Below are 22,179 nucleotides of genomic sequence, written 5' to 3'. Positions count from 1 at the left end.
TCGGGTCAAACCCACTGAACGCGGCCGCGCTCCTCTTGTCCGGGCATCCCCGGGGCGGCAGCTTTTTCTTCGTTCCTCGCGAGTTGTGCACCACGTGTATATATGTAGCTTCAAAGCTGCACGGGGCGAGCGAAGGCACAGAAGGCTTGCTTTCTCTTCTTAACGTCGACGGAGGACGGCGTGTCGACCGAGGTCGGCGCCTTGTGTGTTACCAGAGCGGTCCCTGCGCGCAACGACACACGAGCGCGCACGAAATTGGGGCCTTGGACGTTTCCACTTATCGTTCACTTTGCGCAAGGACTCCGACCGTATGAGCGAGTGAGCCCACTCCTTCGCCTTCTCTTGCATAGAGCATCGCGAACTTCAAAAGTTATCTTTTGTTGTTGGTGTTGTTCAACGCGTGGAGAAGTGTGTATGGCGTCTCTTCCCGAAATGGCAATCTCCGACCAAAGGAGTGTTTGTAGACGCATGGAACAGCCCCCCCCCTCCTTCCCTCTCTTTCCACTTTGTCGCGCCCTCCGTTTCTTATTCGTTCCAATTTCTCTATTAACAGACACACAGACACGCGATGCTTGCGAAACGCCTTCCACAAAGGCGACAGACTTCTTCATCTGCTCGCCCCTTTCTTTCTTTCTTCTCGAAAATAAACCTCTCCCCACCTCTTGCTCTGTTGCGCAAGCCGTCAGCGACGACGTGTGACGTATGTCAGTCGACCTACTTTCGGAGGTGAAGCACCCGTTCAGAGAGCAATCTTCGACGAATCACACCAAACATTTTCTTTTTTCGCTCTCTCCACTTTTCTCTTTCAAGACATCAATTGGGAGAAATAAATAAAACGAGGAAGTAAATATCACGAAAGAAGGAAAAAAGAGAAAATAGTGGGCGGTTGCAACAGGCAGGGAAGGTCATAGCGTGTTCGCCTGTCAAGCGGAGCTGTCAAAAGCGCGCCATGCTGCCAAAGCCAAGAGCCGGCGGAGTCCTTGTAAATTCATTGCGGCGTTCCCGGAGCTGGGTGGAAAAATCTCCTTAAATATCTAGCTCCACACTCGCCCAGAAATAACTACGCGTCAAGTGGCACGTCAGGCTACTGTTTATGACGAGAGGCAGAGAAACGTCCTATCCTTTTTTTCCCCGTCGCAGGCAGTGACCCTACTGTCAGCGTTCTCTAAATTACAAGAGGCCTGCAGGCTCAGGCTGGGAGTCTTGAGGTGACGCTAGCGGGCAGATCTTTTCTTGATGCAAAAGCGGGATTGCCATGACGAGAAACGAAGTCACGATTTTGATGAGCCATCGATGGTAGTCTCCACCCCGATAAAATGCATTTAGCGTTCTGCAGACTTATATACCCTTGCACAGAAAAATTGTGCGAATGCAGAAAGTGCCAGAAATTTTGAATACTTCGCGACTTAAGAGGAAGCTTAAGTTCGAGGGAGGGCTCCCATATAATTACATAACAACGGAGAAATCATTGATCTCTACAACGACATCACTTAACTTGATAAGCTTTGTTGCACTTAAAAATAGAAGTTGAAATACAGTAATTGTAGAAAGCCAATTTTTTATTCATGCTGCAATATTCTTTTAATTAGCGAAAATCCCAAAAGTTCTTATAATTCAAGTGTCAAGTTTACAGCTCAGTGACCCAGCAGGAAAAAACGATATCACAATTCTGTACACTCCACCTAAGAATGCATCTAAAGCGGACCAAATTTATGTATTATACAGCACTCTGAAATATACAACCAGTTTGTATGTGGGACATTTTTTTAAAACCTCGTAAACATTGCAACAATTTAACATAAGCTGTGAACTTATATATCGAATTTGTCCGCTTTAGATTATTCAGGGGATGCAGTTTACAAAATTTTAAGATCTATTTTTAGTGCACAGTTATGGATTTGTGAACATGCATCCTGCTAGTTTTCTAATCTTGCCGTTTCTTATTGCAGTTCTTGTAGAACATTCGAGGTCCTAAAGCAAAATTCAGCTTTCTTTTGGGTTGCTGAATTTCAACTTTCACAAACGCAACAAATTTCATTCGTATCGGTCTAGATGATGTCTCATAAAAGCATTTCTGCGTTTAACATTCATTTTAATAGAGGAATCGGAGTTGGCTCCGAGCCAAAACTTCCTCTTAAGCATGCAGCCAGGAGTATATTCAAGAACACTATCTATCCCTAAATGGTAATTTATGCGCCTGGGCAGCGAGCTACCAGAACGTTTTCACTTTTCAGACGTGCCCAAGGCTTCTATGGGCAGCTGTACTATAGTTACGCTATAGTACACCAGTATACACCAGTATACAGTATAGTACACCAGTATACTGAAAAACGAATATTTAAGCAAAACTGATTTTACGAAATTCGCTTACATAACGAGGTGCTTTCAGCTCCCCGAAACATATTCATAGAGCCTGATCCATTGAAAACCTCGAAGCAACACCGTGAATTCAACGTCCCGCCCGATTTAACAGAGGTTTTTTATGAAACATGGGTAAGATGTGGGAAAATATGAAGTAACCGGGATTCAGATCATGTGACGGATGACACTGACATGTTAAGAAGGCTTACCGTTCCATGAAGGAACACAAGACACGCTGAGTTATCTCGTGTTCTGCAATAAGCCTACGGGGTGCCAAAAGAAAACATTTCTTCTTGCTCCTAAATGTTACTTGCATGAGCATTCTAGCTGTTGCCGATACAACGGAGTTCTCGATTTAACGAAATAATTCTCGGGTCTCATCGGCTTCTTTAAATTGAGGTTTAACTCTAGTAGAACACAAAAAGACATCCGCGAGAACGACAGCGATGCTGGTTATACATCTTTTAATGCTGCATCTAAAAGCATTCGTTTATAGCGTTTTGTCCCCCGACAAAGAAATGCCACAAAAAATAGCATTGCGGCAATGTTTCTAGTGTGTTTCTGGTGTTTACGCCTGCGGATAATCGGGACAACCGGTCGCTGTGGTACCTGTCGTGCACGTTTTTGGTTAAACACAACGTTAGAAGATGACGCCAGCAGCGCGGACATTCGTGGCTATAATGCTGACATTATTCTAGTCTGCGCCTACTTGCCAAGTACCCACTAAGCTTTAAATATTTAAGGTATGCAGGTTTAAGCTCACGTGTCTGACGTGACACCTCAGAGCTTCGAGGTCTTCGTCTAACGGACAAGTGTCGATCGCACGCCCTTCGTTCAAAGGTTTCTATGTGTTGCGGTGGACTGACTTCTGGCAAGCATGCTCCACTACATGAATGCTTAGGGAGGACAAACTGTTTGGTCGGTTGGCCTTGCGTGAGTGATAGTTAGGCTAATTAAATTAGCACGACCACTACTTCTACATTCATAATAAATGCACGCCATCGCCGGATTGGGACTACGAGCTTGGTCGAAACATTTGTGAATTTGATCCCGTGCTTAAGTAAACTACTTCTGAAAACAAAGCGCAGTTTGGGGGGCACGATATTTGTATCTAAGTCATATTTCACAAAAGACGTCGCGTATCTGGACCTATTCACTATACAGAACGAGCGGATTGACACGTTGGCACTACCGCACACGTTGGACACCCTCGACAACGCACCGCCTGCGTTCTCCATCATAACCTACCGTGTCGCATACCAGTAACAAAAAATATGCACTATTTATTTATATCTCAAAGTGCCCGTTGTGAGGCATCACATGAGGTGTGGGCATGAGTGCAGCACTTGGTGGTTACATGATAAAGCATTCGTCGATGGGTCGATGGGACTTGAATTAGAGATATGATCCCTTATCAATAATAATAATATTTGGGGTTTTACGTGCCAAAAACACTTTCTGATTATGAGGCACGCCGTAGTTGAGGACTCCGGAAATTTTGACCACCTGGGGTTCTTTAACGTGCACCTAAATTTAAGCACACGGGTGTTTTCGCATTTCACCCCCATCGAAATGCGGCCGCCGTGGCCGGGATTGGATCCCGCGACCTCGTGCTCAGCAGCCCAACACCATAGCCACTGAGCAACCAAGGCGGGTGATCCCTTATGAAAGCGATGCGGGTAGGAAGGTCGTTCTAATATTGGGAAGCACGTAATAAAAAAAGAATTTAGACGTGTCGTTGTGCTGGCTCGTGAAGGATAAATGCCGTTTTGACGGCTGCTGCGTAATACACGATGCGCAGGCCGAAAGAAATCCTTGTTTGGTGACGAAGAATAGAACGACATCGTGAAAAGGAAGAGGCGTGTTATCGTGCGACAGGAGGCGAGTTCAGGAAGGTGAAGTTGTGACTGGATGGCAGTAACACTATATCGTGGTAGGAAGAGTATAGAGTGAATAAATCTGGAGACACGGCTTCTAGCATGATAAAACGTCAGCTTGGTGAGGATCAAAAAAAAAATGAAACTAGCATACTCGAGTTTAGCATACTCGAAGTTAGCATGCTTAAGCAACACATGATGTGACACAGCCATACTTTCATCCGCTGTACTTCAAGCATATGATGTAGTTCTGAAAAAGCCGTCCCAGACTAAACGCCAGTTCGTTGCGAAACGCTTAGGGTGGCACCGTCCTACAGCCGCATTACTTGAGTATACTTTCAGCATCGTTGCCTGTTAAGTACGAAACGGAAGTACAGCTAACCCAAGGCAGCGTCTTAGTGGAGCGCCGTAAGCCAACTAACTTATTGGCGCAAGCGTAGAGCCTTGTGGGGGACCGACGCCGTCCACCGCGCGGCCCCGCAGGAGGACCTTTATCGTCCGAGCCGTCAAGGAGAAATCTTCCGCATGACGTTTCCACGAACGACTTTTCTCGCCGTTTTATCTTATCGTGTGCATGCAGCCATGCGAGCCGTGGCGGCTCGCACGCTTTCCAGCTTTGCTTACTGAAACCCTGACCTCGCACGTCAGCCTGTCGTAACGAGCCGACCGGAGACACTCGGGGTATTTAACCCGTTAAAGGTCCGGTGCATTTCAAAACGCGTATGCACTATCGCTGTCGTAGCAAGCTTGTTGACAACCTGCGGTTATTTAACGCGTACCTAAATCTAAGCCTACAGGAGCGCTTTTGTATCTCTCCAACAACAAACGCACACTCTCCCCTCTTCTCTCACTCTTTCTCATTATCACCCATTTTAATTCACTTAAGCTTGTACTCTCTGTCCAGAACCTCGCGCTTCGGCTCTCCATCTCCTTTCTCATTGGCCGGCGGATCCTGCCCCGTGGGGCTTAGAGCACTTGAAGACCTGGGAGGACTGGGAGACCCTGCTGCGCTCTGGAGACCCGGTAGTGCAGACCATGGCTACTGAACGGGCTGCCAACATTATGGACCGAAGCAACATAAACGCTTGAGTGCAGTGGGGTCGTGCGGGGGCCCGGGAGCCTGCGTGCTCCAAACTCCTCAATCTGTACAATAAAGTTTTCATGATGATGATGCCCCCATGGATCACGGCCATTATGCACTCCTCCCTCAAATTTCGCAACAACTTTGTATTTCTTCGTTCGCATCGAATCACAAAATACTTGCCGTCGTAGTTTGTCTCATTTATCCGGAGCTTTAGTCGCCCACAAGGCAGCGAAGCTGCTCCGCACGTCTCTGCGAGCATACGAGCTGGCTTCTGCGATGGCCAGGTGTGCACGCGTGTGTGTTCTTTCATTCTTCAGGGGAACCGCGCTAACGAAGGCCATGAAGAGCTTTACTGCATGATGTCTCCCGTGAATCGCAAAAGCATTGCCATGTTCAATCCGCTAGCTTATCCGCAAGCCACTCTCCCGTGTGTGTCGTACCCTACGAGGCCTTTGCTAATGTACCCAGGAACGGCGCCCTTTTAACGCCCTTGCTCTCTATCAAAGCCGCCCTGAGATAGACATTGCAGAGGAATTTTGTGCGAAAGTCACGGGCACGAAAGTTTTAGTCCCTGACACGGCTTTAGGCGACATTCCCGGTCTACGATAAACAAGTATGGACGCTCCATTCTCTATGGAAGAGTTACAAGCTCCTATGGCGCTCTGTAGGGGCTCGTTTTCACCAGGGCCCGATGGAATAACTTATGCGCTTTGCGCCACCTAGGTCGAGAAGCACGACGAGAACTTCTCAAAGTTTTAAATAGTTCATGGCAAAATGTCGTAGTTCCATAGGAATGGAAACGCAGTCGCCTGGTGCTGCTGCTAAAAGCAGGAAAGTCACCACTGGAACTGGCATCATATCGGCCCATCGCACTAGTAAGCTGCGTCGAAGAGCTCAGGGAACGTACGATCCTCATGCGTCTCGAATGGTACCTTTGTCATCACAAAATTTACCCTGACTCTGTGGCGGGATTTTGACGAGGCCGTTCATCGATTGACAGTGTCATCGATTTAACGTCATTTGTATACACCAGCAAAAATCTTGGAAGCAATTATCAGTAGCACTCCTTCTTGACATGAAAGGCGCGTACGAGAACGTTTCCCTTCAAGCGATGCTAGACGCACTTATGACAATTCAACTAGAGGTGCGAGTATTTCGACGCATACGAAACTGCTTGACACAAATGTCCTTGTTTGTACGTACGGAAGATGGTTCCACTACCGACCACTACACATGCCGTAGCGTTCCCCAAGGCGGTGTTCTAAGCCCTATGCTTTTCAATGTCACGCTTCTTGGGTTGGTCGAATCCCTACCGAAAACAGTGAGTGTCTCAATCTACACCGACGGCATTTGCATCTGGGCATCAGCGGTCACTCGCCTACAGGTTCATTCAAGGCTACAGAAGGCAGCAACACAGGCCTAAAAATGCTTAACTATCTCGACAGAAAAATGTGCATTAGTCTCTTTTAGGCGAAAAGCGATGTCCGGTTATCCAGAATACATCAATGGCCAGCCTATCTACTAGAAGAAAAATCATCGGTTTTTAGATGTCATTGTTGGCCGGGACCTCTTCTGGAGCCCTCAGTCTGCCCACTTTATCAAGAAGCTCACATATATTGTTCCCGTCTTCAGATTCATCGCCCGAAAAACATAGAGATCGCCAGTGGGCTCCATGCAGCAGTTGAACCGAGCACTTTTTAGCGGATTACTACGCTATAGGTCTCCCGTGCTTGCTAAAACATTCAAGTCAAATCTTCGAGAACTTTAGAGCGTGCAAGCACAGGCACTACGTGTTTGCCTCGGCTTTCCGCGGAGTGCCTCAACAGCAGGTACCATTACAATGGCTCAAGACCATCCGATCATGACTTCAACTACCACCGACACGCTTAGTCCTCATATTCGTCACGTTTCACGGATGCAATCAAGCTCTCTCACCCGCCTGCCAGAACGACGACCACAGGCGTCATTATCCAACGTAGTCAGCATCCATCGTGCCTGTCTACCATCTGGCTTCACACCCTCGGCACGTTCACCCTCAGCTTTGTGATGCTTAAAACAACCTCAAGTGCGCCTTTCCGTGCCAGGAATAAGAAAGAAGACTGAACTGCCTACCTTGGCCTTGAAGCAAGCAGCTCTGCATTGTTTGCACACTTTCTACTTTGACCGAGTCCGCATATATACCTATGGCTCTTCCCTTCAGACCACCTCCACCGGCGCAGTGGTTATACCATCACGATCAATAACCACCAGATACAAGATTTCTTACGTCACAATATAGACCGGTTCAGAGCTTGTTGCCCTCCGAGGTACCGTTGATTATACTAACAACCAACCGGCTAATCAGTGGGCAATATATACTGCGACTCGAAGGCGGCCCTATAACGTCTTTTGTCACCTCTTCGTCGCGTGTCCTTTGAACAACTCGTGTCGGAGATACGAGAAATGCACCATCACATGATCATGAAAGGACACGACGTCGTGTTTCAGTGACTGCCGGGTCATTGCGGTATCTCCGGCAGCGACCTCGCCGACGAAGCTGCTAGGAAAGCACACGAAGGAGCAAACCTTGTTTCTGTACTTTTATCGAGGACTGATGCCGCTTAACACTTGAGCAAGCTAGCGCATCGTCTGACATCGGAGAAGTGGCGCATACCTGATAGAATAGATAAACTTTATTGAAAGAATAACCAGAATAAACGCTAATGTACGGGGCCCGTAGCTAGTCCAGGGATCCGTTGGCTCTTGCCATCTTCTCAGCTTTCTCGATCAATTTGAGCTGGTCGTCGTGGGCCGAGCTGCTCAGCAGTGCCTCCCATTGCTCCCTCGTGGTGTTTGTGTCGTGGTGTTTTATTATGTTGTAGCGTGCACTCTCACGTAATTTCGTATAGTAAAGGAAAAATGAGACATCCACCCAAACACTTGAGTGGATGTCCCTATTTGCCCTTTATCAATTACTTCTCTCCACCTTGCGGATTTCCGCAGAACTATTACGTCACTGTCGTATAGGGTTGGTACGGAACCGCACCCCGGGTATTCGTCCCTGTAGGCTGTGGGGCATATGCGGTGTAATATGTGTAGGTTCGTGTAAGTGCTTGCCTGGAGCCGCCAGGCCGCGTTATCTTCTGTCTTGAATCCACCCAGCATCGACTGCATTCTCTCGACCTATCTATTCAACTGTGGCTGGTACCTGGGATTCCGCGAAGTGAGGAAACAGTGCTGTGGCGCTTACGCTTGGGCGTCGCATTCACCAGTGCCCATACGTGTTTGATTGGAACGGCCGATAACACCGACTACAATGCCTGCGGTGCCGAGGGAACAAGAACATATATGTATACTGTGGTTCAGCCCGTGTTTTGAAAATGAAAGACATGACCTCTGCACAGGTCTAAATCAGTTTAGATAGAAAACCGTTCACCTTTAACAATATCTTGGGATGTGGCGTCGCATATCGCAGCTACAAAAGGCCACAAATGCGCTGCTGGAATTTTTGAAAGCTACCTGATTGAGCGACCGTCTGTGATTCGGACTGAGTGACCGCCGATGGATAGGGAGCAGAAAACTGTTACCACATCGGCGATATCCACAGTGGACTTTCTCTTCTTATCTTAATCTTTCCTTCCCCTCTTCCATCCCCCCTAGTATAGGGTAGCCAACCGGGCTTAGTCCTGGTTAACCTCCCTGCCTTTCACTTATCATTCTCTCTCTCTCCGTACTGCATGATTTGGTCGACGAAATGAGATCTTGCGGCGAAATTCGAGCGAAAATAAAGCAGTACTAAGTAGCAAATCTCTTAAAGTTGTTAGCATAAAAGCGCAGATCGCTGTACTTTATTGTAATTGAGTCGATTTCCCTCTTTAGTAGCCTATATCAAGTGCGAAGATCTTGCCAAGAAGGAAAAAGTAATGTGAAAAGTACTGTTTGGAAATTTAAAAAAAAAGCGCTATCATTGGAGTTGGGAGGCGGGGTGAAGAATGCGAATTTAAAGAGAAACAAAAAAAAAACAAAGGGAACTGCCAAGTCAGCAAGAGACACAAATAGAGACAATGTTTGCGAAGGAACTCTCCTCCTTGTTTCGTGAATACTGTGATGCGCAAATTTCGGCCCAAGTAAACAGAGCAGTTGTCAAAGAACGCGCGAATTCGCTTAACTTTTCCTACACTTGGCACCGTAGTCTTCGTGCAGAACCTCTCCTCCCCTTCCCTTTCCCATAATGACGTTTTTCCGCAAATAAATCCTTAACTTTTCAGCGGTGACAGGCCAGCCTCTTTCGAAGCTCAGAAACAGACCCGGTAAACAGCGTTGATGTGCGGCCCATTCCTCTATTAAAGGGCAGCTGTTAATAAATCCCGAACACCTCAAACACACCTGCCTTATTGAGAGAAAAAGAAAGGGCTGATAAGACGCATCAAGAAGACATTTATGCATTAAAAAAATAGTCGAGATGGTGCATACTTCTGCTGAGGTTGGTGTCCAGACGCCAACCGGGTGTTTTGTTTAAAAACGGAGGCTTTGAGGAACTCCGTAGTGGAGGGCTCGAAATTAATTTTGATCAGCTGTGGTCCTTCAGCCTTACACGTAAGTACTCGAACGTTCCGGCCGTTGGCCTCCCAGCGAAACGTAGGAAAAGCGCGGACGGGTATCCAACTCAACACCTTGTGCCATGGCCACTCATCCACCGCGGTGGGCTGGACCGTATTTAACGCATTGTCTGCGAATAAGCTGTTGTATGTTGGCCTTTTCTGCATTGCGTTTCGCATGCCCTCAGAGAAGCTCTTAGGGAGGTCAATTTCATTGGAGCATTCAACACAATGAGCCAGTTTCATTGCACGTAGCACTTTATAATGATGCTGGATAAAACAACGCCTCGTGGATTCTTTCGCAGAGGAAAGACGTGTTCGTTCGTTCGTTCGTTCGTTCGTTCGTTCGTTCGTTCGTTCGTTCGTTCGTTCGTTCCTTCGTTCGTTCGTTCGTTCGTTCGTTCGTTCGTTCGTTCGTTTGTTTGTTTGTTTGTTTGTTTGTTTGTTTGTTTGTTCGTTCGTTCGTTCGTTCGTTCGTTCGTTCATTTGTTTGTTTGTTTGTTTGTTTCTTTGTTTGTTCGTTCGTTCGTTCGTTCGTTCGTTCGTTTGTTCGTTCGTTCGTTCGTTCGTTCATTTGTTTGTTTGTTTGTTTGTTTGTTTGTTTGTTTGTTCGTTCGTTCGTTCGTTCGTTCGTTCGTTCGTTCGTTCGTTCGTTCGTTCGTTCGTTTGTTTGTTTGTTTGTTTGTTTGTTTGTTTGTTTGTTTGTTTGTTTGTTTGTTTGTTTGTTTGTTTGTTTGTTTGTTTGTTTGTTTGTTTGGAAATATTGGGGCAGCAAATATGTCGCCTGCCTGTTCTCAGAGTTAAGTTGTGCACCACTGAAAACTTTATCACAGGGGCAGTTCAGCGATCGCCGCGGGATGGACGGGTTAAAGCCGGAAATTATGGGAATCGAACGGGTAACCATGGCATGGCACGCCTTTTACCATGACACGCAGGTCAATTTTCCTACTTCTTTCTTTTTTAAATTGCCTCGAAGAAAAACAAATAGCGAAAGGAAAGATGGAGGAAGGGGACACGCGCGCTGTTGGAACAAACGCTTTGTTCCATGCGACATTGTTTTCCGCAGAGCAATTTCAGCTCACTCTGGCCAACTTCGTTTTCCACGCGCAGTCCAATATATATATATATATATATATATATATATATATATATATATATATATATATATATATATATATATATATATATATATATATATATATATATATATATATATATATATAATGCTGTGCCTAAAGATTCGTGAAAGCCTCGAATGTTCTGTAGCCAAGGCTCCTTTTTGCTATGTAGCACAAAATAAAAAGAAATCTTAATGGCCATATTGTGGGCATGGCCACTGCAGCCGCGGCCGTTATCGAGGCGTGCGCGCGCGCGTCGTCGCGCGTTATTTGCTTACGAAAAAAAAAACATGCGGCGCTCGAAGTCATAATCGAGCCAGGTCGAGACGTCGCCGGTGTCGCCCCCCCTACCCGCCCTATAGCTGCAGCCACAGGGAAGTATTAGCGGAGGCTGCCGCGTGCGACGTCTTGTGCGCGGTCAGCCCGCAAACCAGAAGAACCAGTCTGGCTTGGCGCAGCCCGAACACATTATATATGCATACTCGGCTTCGCACAGACCGTACACGCGTGGCGGCCAACGGGGATAACCATTAGTTGGCGAGGACATATAGTAGTAGTACACGGCAAGGAGTTAAGGAATAACATAACCCGGTCTAGTCGGTAGAGCTGCGTGTTTTCATGCGTGTCGGTGTATTAACCAACCGTCCTTGCGTCTGAAAACGGCTTTCAGAACCCGTATCACACGTGGCTAAGGTGCACCGGCGAAACGATACGACAGTATAATACGTGAGCGAGCTGATGTTGACCTGCCAGTTACCTCCTGGAGTTTTGGCAGGCATTCACGCGACGAAACAAACAGCATTCGTTGGAGTACGGAATCACGGTTTTCGGCGGAACCTTAATGCAGTGCACGTAATTCCCAGCGTGAGCCACAGGTGATACGTTTCAATTTTAGTTTAATGGAGACATGCGCTAGGACGTTTGTAACGCAAATGCAGACTGTGTCGTTGCGAATGCCTGCGAGCGCCTTTATTGTCTGTATTGCTCGTTTTGCGTCGGAAAATTATTATAGAAACACAAGGTAGATAAGAAAGAATTAGATAAGAGACACGTAGCACATATGCTCCCGCAGAGGTGTCGACGCAATTATGATAGCATCATTCGTAAACTGCCTAAACTGGTGGCACCTTTTCGCGTCTTCCGTGCTGCTGCTGATGGCCCGTGACCCTTACAAAGCATAAAAAAAAATTTATTATGGAGTTCTACTTGCCAAAATTCACGATCTCGTTATGAGGCATGCCATAGTAGGGAAATCAGGATTAATTACGACCACCTACAGTTTTCTTTTTTAAACGTGCACCCTAGCGCATGCGCTGTACACGAGCGTTTCTTTCTTCTTTGCATACCTTTCTGATTCGAACCCACCACCTACAGCTCGGTTGCGCAGTGCCACAGCCGCTGGATTATTTACTGCGGTGGCTCTGGCCCAGCATTTCCGCGCGCTAACAGCGACTCTGTTCTGCTAATAATACGAAAGCGTACTTCAGCAATACAGCTTAAGAATTAGTATTTAGGGCATGTTGGAATCGCGAAGTTTCCGAATCAAATGGAATGCAAATATCATAGAGAAAAAAAAATTACCGACGATTACGTTACTTCCTAATGCGAAATTTGAGCGCAGCAAATAAGCTGTTTCACCTTTTCGATAGATTGAGGCAAAGAAATCGAGCAACACATGTATGCGCTATCACAGAATTTTTTTTTATTTTTCACACGTATTCCTTTAACAAAGACTCCACTAACAGTTCTTGACAGTCATGAAGGAAGCTTTGTGGTCGGAGAAATAGACTGATATATGTTCGACTTGGTACACCAATGCTTGATTCTCAAAGACGAGATCTATACAAGTGCCTCGCGAGGTTGTCACAGCCGTGGGACGCGTTACGAGCGAGAGGAACGGGATGTTCTCCCGCATAAGTGTTAGGAAATTGCTGTTTGTCTTTATGTCAACATTAAAGTCCCCCACTACTAACATCGGTGTGGATCGATGGACGGTTAATGCGAGTTGCAGGAAGTGCACGACGTCTTTCGTGAGTGCGGTAGCGGACTCATGAAAGCGGTATCAGTCGGTCGCTGCTAGCGCTGGGGGGATGAAAGGGGGGCGGAGCTGGTTACGAGGCCGACGATAACGCCGACGACGACGCGAAACCCAGGAACGGACGCCAAAGAGCCATTTGTGTAGCCAGCCCTCCTCCACAGTCTCTCCTCCTCCCTTCCATCATCCTCCCTCGCCCGGAGAGCCGACAGCGCGCATGCGCGGCGGCGGAGCAGATTCGTCGGCGAGCTGGTTACGAGGCCGACGACAACGCCGACGACGACACCGACGACGACGCGAAACCCAGGAACGGACGCCAAAGAGCCATTTGTGTAGCCAGCCCTCCTCCACAGTCTCTCCTCCTCCCTTCCATCATCCTCCCTCGCCCGGAGAGCCGACAGCGCGCATGCGCGGCGGCGGAGCAGCAGATTCGTCGGCGAGCTGGTTACGAGGCCGACGACAACGCCGACGACGACGACGACGCGAAACCCAGGAACGGACGCCAAAGAGCTGCGCTCTAAAAAATGCCGCCGCAGTATTTCGGTGGCTACGGCGTTGTGCTGCTGAGCTTGAAGTCGCGAGTTCGACTCAGGCCACGGCTGCCGCATTCCAAGGAGGGTGGAGTGCAAAAAAAAAATTAATAAAGAAACACTCGTCTATCGCGCATTGGGGTGCACAACAAAGAACCCCGGCTGGTCGAAATTCATTCGAAGTCCCCCACTACGTACGGGCGTGCCTCATAATCAGATCGAGGTTCTGGCATGTAAAACTTCTGAATTTAATTTTAATTAAAGAAAGGAACCTTCGAATGTAGAATTCCAAATATTTCTGAATCAATAAAATCGCCGGTTACCAAACGACATTTTTGGAATCAAGGGTGGACATATATATGAGCATTCGGCGCAGTTTAGATTATGTATCTATTGCTAACAAGAAAGAAAGAAAGAAAGAAAGAAAGAAAGAAAGAAAGAAAGAAAGAACTCCGCCCTCAAGGCTAAATTATAAACGACGCCAAATAGTATTGATCGTATAAAATAATTAAGGCTTGTGCAAATAACGCCAATATATGCCTGCCATTCTCCTATTATGGAAGCTATGACATAACTGTCGAGAAAGGCAGCGATCAAGACAGACAAACCAACACCTTCAAGGGACATTCTAATGCGGAAAACGGCGTCAAACACCTATGCGACCATCCCGTTGCTTCTCGCAGGTAATTTCAGCGCTCGACGTGCTCATGCCCACAGCCCGATACGTTCATCTCTAATGTTGACCATTGGCGCCATCTCGTGCCCTTTCCTGGCAACAAGCCTGGAGTTGCGCTGTTGGGTGTGCTGACACGCTACAGACCGCACTACTGTGCACGTCCTGAAAGCAAGATCCGTGAAATCGGGGTGAAACGTGGCGTTTGGTCCAAATCAGCTCAAATCAGCCTCTGACAACCAGCGCCAAATGAGAAACTCCCAGCGGCACGACGTAGACCTATCTTTCCGCCTCTCCTGAATATATGTTAGGAAATTTCGTTCACTCCTTTAAACAATGTTTGCATGACTGCAGGGGCAGGAAACGTGTACTGATAAAGAGAGAGAGAGAGGAGGAGGAGGAGGAGGAGGAAGAAAACAAAGAAACACAAGAAAAGCAGTGGAAGAAACTGAAATCTCTTTCATTATAGCGCAAAGCGCGTGATTCTGAAACACGCAGGTAGCGGGCCGGCGGAACGCATTTTGGCGCATTTTCGGAACAGCCAGCCCGTCGCGCGGTACCAATGCTTTCATTTCACATTGGAATGTGTTCCACACGGTGAGAATCGATAAAACTGGATAACCGTTGAGAGCCGCATGATCATCGCTGGGCCGACTCCGGGAAACCCTCACTCAGAGTACATCCCATGCGATGTGAGAGTTGTGGCTCGAAGCAGATTAAGGCCTCTGTGTGGTAGGTGAAGCGTAAACAAAGCCACAAAAACCACAAATATTATCGCGCTGCCCATGCTCATTGATTGATTGATTGATTGATTGATTGAGTGAGTGAGTGAGTGAGTGAGTGAGTGAGTGAGTGAGTGAGTGAGTGAGTGAGTGAGTGAGTGAGTGAGTGAGTGAGTGAGTGAGTGAGTGAGTGAGTGAGTGAGTGAGTGAGTGAGTGAGTGAGTGAGTGAATGAGTGGTCTTAAGAATATCCACGTCTGCTTGAACAGAAAAATCTGCCTGGCATGGATTAAAAAAAACTCGGGAAAAATAGAACCAATTCTTTTTAACACCCGAGCGTTCAACGTAGACCAGGCCACAAAAGTTTAGGGACCACGGGATCTCAGAAAACATTCAATTCCCGGGCAGCCTGTAGCAGTAGCCAGTAAAGCTGCATACGACAATGTTGTTAGCATATTCCAGTCGAGGCCCGAAATGCAAAATACCAGGCTGCATTGTGAGGTTGCGGAGACATTCAGCTTTTTTCTCAGATTTCATGTTCCGTAATATTTTGTGGCTGGTCCTACGCCTAGGAGCTTGTTCACCCTTTAATACGAAAGGTGCGGCAGTGGGGACCTATCGATTAGTTCCGGTCATTCGCCGCTCTTGTTCACCGTAATCGCAGCACATGACGCTGTCGCATTCAGCCCGAGTCGTGACGGGACATAGAGCTCAGGATCGGAACGCCATACAGAGTCAGCCAGCACGAGGCCGACGAGCTTCGCACCTTGAATTGCGCGCGAACACTACGGCGCAAACGTGAGTGAAACACTAAGTGGCAAGCAGCTAGTTACGAGTAATATCTCGCGAATACAGCGGCAGCGTCGAAATCGCCTCCGTTTAGCCGTCCTCTCAAGGAGGAAATATATGTCTATATATATATATATATATATATAGGAAAAATTCCGCAAGTGCCCAGGTACAAAGAGGCGATAAGCTTCGGACGACGCGCTCACCCACGCGAGGGGGCGTTATCCGTGCGCTGCGCAGAGCGTGTGTGTACACAAGACGTTTAGTCACCGAGAGCATGCCACTTCAGACCGCTCCGATACAAGGCGCGAAGACGATCGGCAAGCGTCTCGGCCATGGGAGCGGAATGCGAATGTCCATGATTACGCGTTCCGTCGAGACGCCGTCCATTTGCGAAGAAAATGGCTTGCGGGAGCGATCAGGCGCTGGCAGGCTTCCAGGTGCCCGTTTTTCCGCGAAATTGGTCTCGACACGCTTGTACGCGACGCCTGATTCAGCTATGCAGATGGAAGAGTTAAAATTACAAAGCTATTGCGACTGGGAACATATATTTTCCTTTCAACAGTTTGCAAATTTTGTAAGAATCTCCTAACGTGTACAAGCATTTCGTATATACGCTCAGTTTTGTCCATGCGTAAATCCTAATGAGATGATTGATTGATTGATTGATTGATTGATTGATTGATTGATTGATTGATTGATTGATTGATTGATTGATTGATTGATTGATTGATTGATTGATTTAAACGCGCCAATGGCGACACAGGTGCTATGGGAGACACCAAAGTGAAGCGCTCCATGTTGAATTTCACTACCTTTGGTCTTCAACGTGCGCCTAACGATCAGCACACGAGTGCTTTTTAATGCAAATGGCATTCTTTGCATTGTCAGACCAACATTTTTTTTCGGTTATCTAGCTATCCCACCAAAAAATATATGGGCCGATCCCGGAGGCAGTCCAGTCTAAAAGAATACTCGCAGGACAGTTACGGGTGTGTCACGAAAATGTTGAAGCGTCAACTGCGGAGCGGGATATATGGGCGTTTTTTGCTCCCGATCTCGTGCTCGCCGAATCGCTTGTGGTTTGATTGTATGATGACGACAGCATTACCACACTGGGATGACTACGACAGAACGACGATGATGAAAAGACCACGATGGCATGACAATGTATGACGACGATGAAGTGACAATAGCGGCATGATAACCAAACAAATTGAATTGTGGGGTTTTACGTGCCACAACGACGATCTGATTACGAGGCACGCCGTATTGGGGGACTCCCGAAATTTGGGCCATCTGGAGTTCTTTAACGTTCATTTAAATCTAAGTACACGGGTGTTTTTTTCGCATTTCGCTCCCACCAAAATGCGGTCCGCCGTGGCCGGGATTCGATCCCGCGACCTCGTGCTCAGCAGCCCAACACCATAGCCACTAAGCAAACACGGCGGGTTGGCATGATAATGGGATGCCAGTGCAAGAATTATGACAACGACGGCATGATGACGACGCCGCGACGACAGTGAGATGACGAGGCTAGAATGGCGACGACGAAGCGACCGTGATGGCATTACGACCGTCGGTGTGATCTCAAATGCATGAAGATGGCTATGTGGCGACTACGCAACGATGACGATAGTATTGCTACGATGGCACGACGGCACTTGAATGAAGTCGCTGGAATGAGTGCGACAGCATGACTACGATGGCTTGACGAAAAACTGTATGATAACGATGGCATGATGACGATGGAGTGTCGAAGACAGATTGATGACGTATACGATGTAATGACAATGATGGCATGATGGCATGATGACGACGGAGTGTTGAAGATAGATTGATGACGTATACGATGTAATGACAATGATGGCATGACGGCGTGATGACGATGGAGTGTCGAAGGCAGATTGATGACGTGTACGATGTAACGACAATGATGGCATGATGGCATGATGACGACGGAGTGTCGAAGATAGATTGATGACGTATACGATGTAATGACAATGATGGCATGATGGCATGATGACGATGGAGTGTCGAAGACAGATTGATGACGTATACGATGTAATGACAATGATGGCATGATGGCATGATGACGACGGAGTGTCGAAGATAGATTGATGACGTATACGATGTAATGACAATGATGGCATGACGGCGTGATGACGATGGAGTGTCGAAGGCAGATTGATGACGTGTACGATGTAACGACAATGATGGCATGATGGCATGATGACGACGGAGTGTCGAAGACAGATTGATGACGTATACGATGTAGTGACAATGATGGCATGATGGCATGATGACGATGGAGTGTCAAAGACAGATTGATGACGTATACGATGTAATGACAATGATGGCATGATGGCATGATGACGACGGAGTGTCGAAGATAGATTGATGACGTATACGATGGAATGACAATGATGGCATGATGCCAACGCGATGACGATGTTGGAATGACGATGGAGGTATAGCGGCAAATGGGATAGCGATGCTGGAATTATGACGGCGGTATGAAGACGGCGGCGTTGCGGTGACTGCGTGACGATGATGGGACGACGATGGTGGAACGACGACGGAATGTCCATGACGTCATCATGACGAGGCCAAAATTTCAGTGACCGCTATGCGGCACAATTTCCACTTTACTGCGGGCGCAATCAGTGGGTTCCGCCTACCTGAACTCAACTGAACTTTGACCGTACCCTTTGTGACGGGCTAGCGACATGCTAATTCACTCAGGCCAAGGGATAAAGAAAAAGTTAAAAGAAAAAGAAAACTAAGCGGGGTGGAAAGGACAGAAGAAAGAAAACGTTGCGGAAAAAACTGAGTAATCGAGCAGAAATATTAATACTAGTATAATTTTCTATATAACCGGCCCCAAATTTTACCACGAAATACATTGGCGTTTCAGCTAACAAGTTTCCAAGAGCGCGCGTGAAGCATTTCGGAATGTTCTTAACTGTAACGACAAAATGCAGGCAAACGGTGTGGCGCATCAGAAACAGGACGAAAGAAGAACACATACGACACACACTTCGTAACGAAAAAGCATTTTTAAAAGATTTTGATGACGAAAGTGGCGCTGGTCTTGGAAGTTATGTTACGTAGACATGACCTCGCTGCTGCTAGACTTTAATTTCGCAATCGTAGCATGTGCCCTAAAATGAATAATTAAGAAAGTTAATTAGTGAATTTTTTTAGGTAACGACTATAGACATTGAAATTTTTCGTGCAAGTTACGTCCGCATCTTCAGGTGATGCACCTGAACAAGCCTAATTGCACTACACGCTCCGTGCGGCAGCATTGATGCCTTCAGGTAACATGTGTGGGTTGATTAACCAGGTCATCATCATCATCATCATCATCATCATCATCATCATAGTTACGCCCACTGCAGGGCAAAGGCCTCTCCCATACTTCTCCAACAACCCCGGTCATGTACTAATTGTGGCCATGTTGTCCCTGCAAACTTCTTAATCTCATCCGCCCACCTAACTTTCTGCCGCCCCCTGCTACGCTTCCCTTCCCTTGGAATCCAGTCCGTAACCCTTAATGACCATCGGTTATCTTCCCTTCTCATTACATGTCCTGCCCATGCCCATTTCTTTTTCTTGATTTCAACCAGGTGCCTTGATTAACCAGGTGCCTTCACCCAAATAGATCACGTACACGTGACGCCTGCGATAAAATAAAAATAAAGGATGTTTCACACCTGCTGGCGAGGCCGTGACGTGCGGCGCTGGCTAACACGCCCAGGGTCAGTTCCAGTAGTAACACATATATACCGCAGAAAGTGGATGGGAAAACGGCGCCGCGGTAGCTCACTTGGTAAGAGCGTCGCACGCGTAATTAAAAGACGTGGGCTCGCGCCCCACCTGCATGCGGCCAGTTGTCTTTTCATCCACTTTCATTTCCATGAATTTACCATCTCTTTAATTCGATTAATAAGTACGTGCAACTTCCCCTATGCTTTCCTTGGTGTCTTTGTTTGTTGGCTTACGGTACGGGTAAACGGTATACATCACGGAAGGACCCAATGACATCGAGGTCACCATGCATCGGGAAGGAGACCGCAGCTATGAGGATGATCGTTTTCTTCCGTATATGTGCGGCGTGAAATTTACGACCAAGGAAGGAGGTAAGTCCAAAGTGAACGAACAGAAAATGGCAGCGGGCCAAGGCAGCGTAGCATATATATATATATATATATATATATATATATATATATATATATATATATATATATATATATATATATATATATATATATATATATATACTGTGATGCGCATTGCCGTATAGTTCAGGTATACATCCGTGTGCTCACCCAAACTAAAAAGCAGATGGCGGCCCCATCTCAGATAGCAGATAAACGCATGTGGCACTTGCAACTGGTTCGGAAAATATAGTTCAGCTGCACTTTAGAAGTGACAGCTGGCATGGTTATAAAACGCAGACGCCTATATTCAAAGTGCAGTTTGTTCCTTCTTCGAAGTCTACACGCAGAACTCATGGTTTTAATGTTTCAGCTAACGTATACGCACATCCCCAAACTCTGTTGATTGATGCAAGAATCAATAAAATATTTCGACTATTTGTTTCGACTAAAATGTGCGCTCGTTGGTATCAACGTTACACGAAGCTTTCGTGAAACGTTTATATTCTACTATGCAAGAAGACGTTTGGTGCGCGCAGTTTCAATTTATGTCCGCGTACCCACAAGGAACTGTTCACGTAACTGAGGAGCTTTGTGTCCCTTGGCTTTGTGGTAGCGGACACGTAAGGCCCTGATTCACACAGCTGTGAAATGCCCAGCCCCGTCACTTACTATTGCGATAACAATGATATGGACACTCTAAGCGCATTTCGGACACGTAAGGCCCTGATTCACGCAGCTGTGAAATGCCCAGCCCCGTCACTTACTATTGCGATAACAATGATATGGACACTCTAAGCGCATTTCGGACACGTAAGGCCCTGATTCACGCAGCTGTGAAATGCCCAGCCCCGTCACTTACAATTGCGATAACAATGATATGGACACTCTAAGCGCATTTCGGACACGTAAGGCCCTGATTCACACAGCTGTGAAATGCCCAGCCCCGTCACTTACAATTGCGATAACAATGATATGGACACTCTAAGCGCATTTCGGACACGTAAGGCCCTGATTCACACAGCTGTCAAATGCCCAGCCCCGTCACTTACTATTGCGATAACAATGATATGGACACTCTAAGCGCATTTCGGACACGTAAGGCCCTGATTCACGCAGCTGTGAAATGCCCAGCCCCGTCACTTACTATTGCGATAACAATGATATGGACACTCTAAGCGCATTTCGGACACGTAAGGCCCTGATTCACACAGCTGTGAAATGCCCAGCCCCGTCACTTACTATTGCGATAACAATGATATGGACACTCTAAGCGCATTTCGGACACGTAAGGCCCTCATTCACACAGCTGTGAAATGCCCAGCCCCGTCACTTACTATTGCGATAACAATGATATGGACACTCTAAGCGCATTTCGGACACGTAAGGCCCTGATTCACACAGCTGTGAAATGCCCAGCCCCGTCACTTACAATTGCGATAACAATGATATGGACACTCTAAGCGCATTTCGGACACGTAAGGCCCTGATTCACACAGCTGTGAAATGCCCAGCCCCGTCACTTACAATTGCGATAACAATGATATGGACACTCTAAGCGCATTTCGGACACGTAAGGTCCTGATTCACACAGCTGTGATATGCCCAGCCCCGTCACTTACAATTGCGATAACAATGATATGGACACTCTAAGCGCATTTCGGACACGTAAGGCCCTGATTCACACAGCTGTGAAATGCCCAGCCCCGTCACTTACTATTGCGATAACAATGATATGGACACTCTAAGCGCATTTCGGACACGTAAGGCCCTGATTCACACAGCTGTGAAATGCCCAGCCCCGTCACTTACTATTGCGATAACAATGATATGGACACTCTAAGCGCATTTCGGACACGTAAGGCCCTGATTCACACAGCTGTGAAATGCCCAGCCCCGTCACTTACTATTGCGATAACAATGATATGGACACTCTAAGCGCATTTCGGACACGTAAGGTCCTGATTCACACAGCTGTGATATGCCCAGCCCCGTCACTTACTATTGCGATAACAATGATATGGACACTCTAAGCGCATTTCGGACACGTAAGGCCCTGATTCACACAGCTGTGAAATGCCCAGCCCCGTCACTTACTATTGCGATAACAATGATATGGACACTCTAAGCGCATTTCGGACACGTAAGGCCCTGATTCACACAGCTGTGAAATGCCCAGCCCCGTCACTTACAATTGCGATAACAATGATATGGACACTCTAAGCGCATTTCGGACACGTAAGGTCCTGAT

At 47.1% G+C, this 22,179-nt stretch overlaps 1 long non-coding RNA gene across 1 annotated transcript in view; it reads left to right on the top strand.

Annotated features, from left to right (window-relative positions):
- LOC135910763 (uncharacterized) overlaps positions 1 to 5,393 on the top strand; it is a 65,795-nt gene extending 60,402 nt beyond the window's left edge. Inside the window, exon 3 of the long non-coding RNA XR_011514881.1 lies at positions 5,143 to 5,393. This is a non-coding gene — a long non-coding RNA (uncharacterized lncRNA). The remainder of the gene's footprint in view (positions 1 to 5,142) is intronic.
- The last annotated feature ends 16,786 nt before the right edge of the window (positions 5,394 to 22,179 follow it).

This window comes from Dermacentor albipictus, chromosome 5, assembly GCF_038994185.2.
Source record: "Dermacentor albipictus isolate Rhodes 1998 colony chromosome 5, USDA_Dalb.pri_finalv2, whole genome shotgun sequence".
Taxonomy (NCBI): Eukaryota; Metazoa; Arthropoda; class Arachnida; order Ixodida; family Ixodidae; genus Dermacentor; species Dermacentor albipictus.
Note: the sequence above shows the minus strand (reverse complement) of the source record. Positions and strands in the feature narration are given on the sequence as shown.